Source organism: Octodon degus, unplaced genomic scaffold (genome assembly GCF_000260255.1).
Source record: "Octodon degus isolate 3935 unplaced genomic scaffold, OctDeg1.0 scaffold00321, whole genome shotgun sequence".
NCBI classification, from domain to species: domain Eukaryota; kingdom Metazoa; phylum Chordata; class Mammalia; order Rodentia; family Octodontidae; genus Octodon; species Octodon degus.
Genome location: NW_004524897.1, coordinates 94,985 through 101,924, shown reverse-complemented (window position 1 = coordinate 101,924; position 6,940 = coordinate 94,985). Strand labels below are relative to the sequence as shown.

Genomic DNA, 6,940 nt, shown 5'->3' with positions numbered 1-6,940 from the left:
TGTTTACATAATGAATTGTCTTAGAACAATACACCATATTTCTGTAATAAAAATTGAAAAGCATGATTATGCAAGTGACTTAAACCCACTCTACTACTAGCAGGAACAGTATTTTGGTTGTTCAAGAAAGGTTAATTTTCATGATATACTCCAATAATTAAATAATACAGAGAACCAAACTGCAGCAATGAGTGAACATCTTCAGAGAATCTGTACATTCAGTGTATCTGACAGTAAAACTATAGATAAAAATATTAGATAGAACAAATTGGTCTTTAAAATATCGATTCCTTTAAAAAATTACTGATTCTACCAAGAAAATATAAAAACATAAGGCTGTATGTAAACAATAGGTATATATAGGCCATTATACTGTAGGTTATCCTCAAGGCCACAAGCATACTGTTTTACTGCTACTTGCATTCTGCTGAGTTTTGATCCTTCTTCAGTTCGTAATCTGGACTGTTTTCCTCGTCTCCTTCTTCCCCTCCTTCATCATAATCATCATTATCATTTTCAATGGCTTCTCTGGTGAAGTACATTGACCTTGCTCACATAGAAAATGACCGATTTCAAAGTATGCAGCAAGGATAGCTTCAGCAGCAGAATCCAGATCTCCACTCTCAGAAACTTCAGGGGGAGCAAAAAAAATTAAAGAAAGAATCACTGGAAACTTTTTTTAGACACAGTACAAACTGTCCTATGTCCCTTATGTTTCTGCTTCTTTTTAACGGTTTTCAAAATGACATTCTTTTGTTTTTTCCAATCTATTTGGTGCCCAGCACAGCCCATAATTTCTGGTCCATCAAATGAAAAGGTATCAGAATCATCCGATTTAGCTCTCATCCTGTATGTCTTTGGCAATCCTTCATTTGTGAAACATTCATTGAGTTCAAATTGAAATTCTAAGATAAAACTCATAGGTGTCCAGCATCTGATAATTTCACTTTAATGTCCTTCAAATGCTTTAGAATAAGTTCATCATGTTCCTGAACGATGTCACTGTGTAAGTCAACATTCTTAAAAACAGTCAACCAAAACCCGGTAATTCCTTTAAGATCTTCTTTTTTTCATCCTTTTTTTCCATGTTTAATTTTCGTCTTTTTTTTTTTTTTGAGCTCCTCCAAAGTTTCATCTTCCTCATCTGGTTTCCACTCACACTCTTCTTTCACAAGTTCATAAATTGCATTAATTAACTCAAATTGCTTATCAAATAGAAGTTGATAGAGAACAGCCTACTTCTTTTCAAGATCATGAACTTCTCCATAGAATTTAGTTTTTACCTGTGCACACTTCACTTGAAGGTTTTTGTGAGTATTAACTCATCTTTAAGCTTTCAACGTATCCTGTTGGTGTGTCTACCAGACCATCAAGTCTTTCTTGAAAGGCAGCAAGAATATGAGGATTTTGTATCATCTCACCAGTCAGCTGCTTCGCTTTGATTTTTGTTTCTTCACCAATTTCTTCTTCTACTTCTCCAACATCATTCAAATCTTTTTTTTTCTTCAGAACTGGGGTTTGAACTCAGGCTCTTGCACTTGCCAGGGAAGTGCTTATTCTACTGAGCCATCTCCCTGGCCCATTGTCATTCAAATCTTGATCAAGTTCCAATTGTTCTTTGCTGTCAATGTCTGCCATATTGTATGTAAGAACTCCAAGTATCAGCCACTCACACAGGGAGTCAGGTGGCTGGCGCTGCACAGGGAGTGACTCAGGCAGCTGCAAAGGTAAGAGGAGTGGGAGGCAGCACCTTGAGCAGATGGTGCTGAAAAAAGACCTGAGAGTCCACCTCTCATATTCATATACAATTTCAATTTTTTTTATTTTGATTTCTGTGTTGATTCTTGAAAGTTTCTGTAGTAGGTAGCTTTATCACTAGTATCAGGGCTTCTCTAGGTAAAGTCTGCTCTTCAAGGATGTATTCTGTGTGGCAGAGGTTCTTAGTTTGTGTCTGTCCCCAGATCCTACCTTCCCAATTAATTAAGGTCAAGATGTTGGTATCTGTTTCACTCAGCCCCCTATCCTATGGTGTTGAAGTTATTACCCCATAGCTTTCCAATATTGTTACAGAAGTGAGAACAACTGGTTACATTAGAAATGATATCCTGCTAAAATAGTATAATTAGCAATAGCAATAGTATCAAGTATAGTTTAGAAACTGACAACCTGTAGTAACTATTGCTTTCATATGTTAAACCATAGGAACAAAATCAACAGTTACATAACAGAACCAATTATAAATTGGGAACTTGTATGCAAAGCATTTATCTTGGTAGAGTGGTTTTATCCTGTGCTTAGGAAATTTGAAAATGATAGTGGATTAAACAGAGATAATTGAATAAAAATAAAGTAGAAGCAGGGATGCAGGACAAATAATGATCACACAAGCCTTAGGAAACTAGAGAAGAGGACAGAATAGTAAGAATGAAGGAGCAAACAAGGGATTATCAAAGTTAAACAAATAAATTAAAGAGAGTATTCATTCATGAAAATATGATTAAATGTAGAAAGGTAAATTGAAGAAACTGGGAAAGAAGCCATATAGATTGGAACAAAAGTATAAGTAAAAGACAAAGAAAAGAAAAGGAAAAGGAAACAAAGCAGCAAAGAAAGAAGAAAAAATTAAAAACTGAGAAAACAAAAGTTCCTCTAGTGTTCAGCAAGAGCCTAAAACTGCTGGGTAACACTGCGAACCAAGCCTGCAGTATAGTTTATGCTGGATTTGAGCCCAATCTTGGCCTCTGTGTAGAGGATAAGGGCCAGAGCCTTCAGCCAGTACTTTCTTATGTTCTTTAGCAGCCTCCCAATCATTAACCCTTTTCTCTGTGTCTGTATTCCCATTTCTGTGCTGCTTTCTAACAGACATGGGGGGGGGGCAGTTCCCAGTCCCATGCACACTTGGCTGCTCCAGGTCCTTGCTCAGCCTTCTGTGTTCCTCTTCCACTGGCAAGTCTCTGTCATTCTCTCAGGTCCTTTGTTGCAGCATGGGATGGGATGCTGTGTTGTCTTCTTCTGCTGTTGCCATGCAAGGCATCTCAGTCCCAATTCTTACTCTATCCTGAGAGATGAGCACTAACTGTGCTATAATCTGTAACTTTATCAGAGAGGTAGGAAGGGTGCTGTGGTGTGCATTTCTGCTACTATCCGTTTGGTGAGGAGAGGCCCAGGCTGCACGGTCCCATGGTACAAGGCTGTTTAATTGCCCATACTTCTCTAACAACAGGTCACTGGGGATGGATTAGTTATTCCATTTACTACACGCCCCTATAGCCTTTAATCTGGTCCCTAGAGGTTTCAGTTAGCTCTCTGGTGCACAAAAGGAAAGGGAAGAGAAGAGAAGAAAAAAAAGAAAAGAAAAGAAAAGAAAAGAAAAGAAAAGAAAAGAAAAGAAGAAAAGAAAAGAAAAACTGGTCAACTTTCAGGGAGGGAGCAGTTCACTCCCTTGTATGTTGGTAGAATTTATTGCTTGGCTATGGTATCTTCTGTTTGGATGAAGGTAGAAGAGGCAGGGGACCTTACACCCCAAGTCTGTACTACATGGCTTGATTTAGCAAAGCATAAAGCATCTTAAAAGAAATTTTAAGATGCTAAGTGTGGCAGGCAGTCATCCCTATCCAGTGACCCACTGGTAGCTGGGTAGGATGCCTGGCCATGTTATTAAGGTCTTTATGTATGCTTTGCTTGATCCATTATTCTCATTTCACAATGTTTTTTTGCTTCAGGGGATATGATCTCTCCTTTCTGCCAATTACTTGCATTTTTAGTGTAATTTCTCTGAGTATCTCTGAATGAAGCTTGTCTTCTCTTCAGCCTTTTCTCCCCAGTTGATTGATTTTTTTAAGGCAAAGTCTCACTACATAGTCCAGGCTAGCTGTGAACTCACTATATAGCACCAGCTGACCTTGAACTCACAGGATCTTCTTGCCTTGGCCTCCTGAGTGCCAGGATTAGAGGCCTGCACCATCATGCCTGGCTTCACTATCAATCTTATAACTGTGGTGTAATGTTTAAAATATCAGTACTACTTTGTTTTTCTTTACCATACAGGTGGTCAATGTTGTTTTTCTGAAATCCAAATACTGTGCTATACATTTCTCTACTGTGAACCTATAAGGGTTTTTTTTTTTTTTTTTTAGGAATCTCTACTTTGTTCTTGTGAATAGTTCCTACACTGGTCAACTATTGTTTTGTTTTCTTTTGTCTTTTAGCAGATGTGGCATCAATAGGAAATTCATGAAACAATTACGACATTTGGGCTGCTTTTTGAAATAGGGTCTGTTCTCAATGTCATACAGCTTATTACTGGATGAATAAAGACTTGGTGGCTGTGTTCCAGGATAAATTTCTTAGTTGAAGGTGTAAAATGTCTGAGCATCTACCAGGCATATGTTTGCATATCACCTTTGGAAAGTTTATTTGGCATGCATTGCCAAAACTTCAACAACCACAAAATGATGCAAGTTGTTTGTCAATTGTCATGTATACAAACACTGTATAAATTCCTTGACAGTTCAAAACAAAGTTTTCAAAAACTGAGTGAATAGAAGCCAGATTGTTGTATTTTTTTTTCCTGGTGAGTCTTTCTGTCATCAAAATGTAGGCAAATTTGAAAGAAACCAAATCTCTTGAGTGTCATTATTGCTCTAAAAATTGCAACACTACATCTGTCACTTCTCCATAAATCTTTTATATTCTGACAATTAGAATGAAAAAGTCTTGCTATGAAGGTTTTTATTTCAGATTGTGAGATGTCATGATAAATATATTTTTTAGTGATACCATTAATGAATATAGAATGTTTTACTTGTATTTCATTAGTTAGTGCATTTAAAAGTATCTTGTAGCATACTGTCCATTACAAATAATTTCCAACATTCAATTACACTGTTGGCTTTTTGTTTAATAGGTTTCATCCCTGGTGAGAATCTAATAACATTTTCTGACCTAGTTGTAGGTTTGTTCAGTTGGTTTTTCCAGTTATACATGAACATTTTGTAGTATTTTAACTAATCAAATATTTATTCACATTACAGCTTTCTTCCTCATCTGAATCAAAAGTCTTCACTCTGTACTTCTCTATCTGTCATGTCTTGCTAACTTCTTTAGCTTACATGATGAAAGTCATGATCAGCAGTTGAATCACCTGATGACACACTTTCAACCACCTCCCAAACTTGTAAAAGTGGATTTTTATGTAATATTGTACTGAATTTGGATAATTCTACCAAAAAATAAATGTGTAATAAAAATTATAAATATACAAAAATGTAACAAGCACATAATGGAGGTAGAACTCATCCATTTACGTTTTGACATGTGCACACACCTTGCCTTCCATTACACCAAGTAGGTGAACACAAAGATTGCTTCTTGTATAACCCAGCATGGCTACCTAGATGCACAGACAGATACCATTACCCTTAAGTACATATTTTCATTAGAAAAATATGCTCAATGTATATTTTATCTACCTTACTGCCCCTGGGATAGTTTCATGCTGCAATACTCTGATAGTATGCAAGAATTCATTTCAATAACTTTGTATTTATCTAAGCATGATTCCTGGAACTAAGACATAGTCTATTTTAGAGAATGTTTCACATGCTGTTTACAAAAATATGAGTTCTGTTGCTGGAAGAAACACTTCATATCTGTTAAATCCATTTGTCCAGTGATTTGGTTCAAACCTGATATTTCATTGTTGAATCCTTTCTCAATCCCCTAAATCAATCCATCAGTGATTCTCAAACATTCTATATTTAATATGTATTTCTAATTTGTCAATTTCTCCCATACTCTCTGGGTAAGAAAATATTCTAATAAGGGAAATCAAGTTTTATCACTCTCCTGGTCAAAATCCTCTGACAGTTTCCTATCACACTTAAAATTCAAAACACTTATTCTGCCCTGCAAATTGCTACATAATAGCCCAATTGTCTGGATGAGTTTGGTCCATTCCATTTCTTGTTATCTTTTCCCTTTAACTTAATATGCTCCCCAGTTGGCCTTCTATATTTGTACCCTGTCTTGCTCTTTTTAGCCTGAGAACCCCTTTACTTGTAGTTTTTCTGCCGAAAATACTCTTCTCCTGTTTTCTTCATAAGCTTGGTTCTTTGCCACCTTCAGGTCTTGAATCAAATGCTATGTCGTTATAGAGATGTTCTCTAAGTCTACTACCTGAAGTAATTCCTTCTCAATATTCTAACAAGGTTCCCTCAATAGCATTATCACAATGTGGAAGCCTTGATGTCAGGGACCTACTTTCTTTCTTTCTTTCTTTCTTTCTTTCTTTCTTTCTTTCTTTCTTTCTTTCTTCTTTCTTTCTTCTTTCTTTCTTTCTTTCTTGTACCAGGGATTGAACTCAGGATCTTGGGCTTGGCAGGCAGGTGCCTAAGCTGCTGAGGTATCTTCCCAACCCCTAGGACCTTGTCATTCTTATTTGCTGTTTGTATCCTACCATGCAGCACAGAACCTTGCAGTGCATCTGTCACTAGGTTCAGAAGATACTTAGATTTGTTGTAATGTTGAACTGAGAAGCCCTGGATTGCCTCTGAATGATTGAGAAGCAGAATAAAATTTCTGGGGAAGAAGAGAATCTGGATAGGCCCAGTAGACTGCCAGTCCAAAGCTAGGATGAGTTGAGGTTCTGAAAAAAATAAATAAAAGAAATCTTATACAAAAACACTTAAGCTGAGACATTAAGGAAGAGAGGAACAATTAAATGGCAAAATGCAAATTGTTAAACAAGAAAAAGCAAGACAATATAGGCGAAAAGTCAGAGGCAAATCCACAAAATGCAAATTAAAACAACATTGAGATATCATCGCACCACAGAAAGAATGGCTATCATAAAGAAATCAACCAACAACAAATGATGGAGAGGCTGTGGGTAAAGAGGAACCCTTCTCCACTGCTGGTGGGATTGTAGACTGGTGCAACC

General features: G+C 36.8%; 1 pseudogene; it reads right to left on the bottom strand.

The window, feature by feature from the left end:
• Positions 1–413: 413 nt before the first annotated feature.
• Positions 414–1,651, bottom strand: LOC101573322 (annotated as a pseudogene).
• Positions 1,652–6,940: the final 5,289 nt, after the last annotated feature.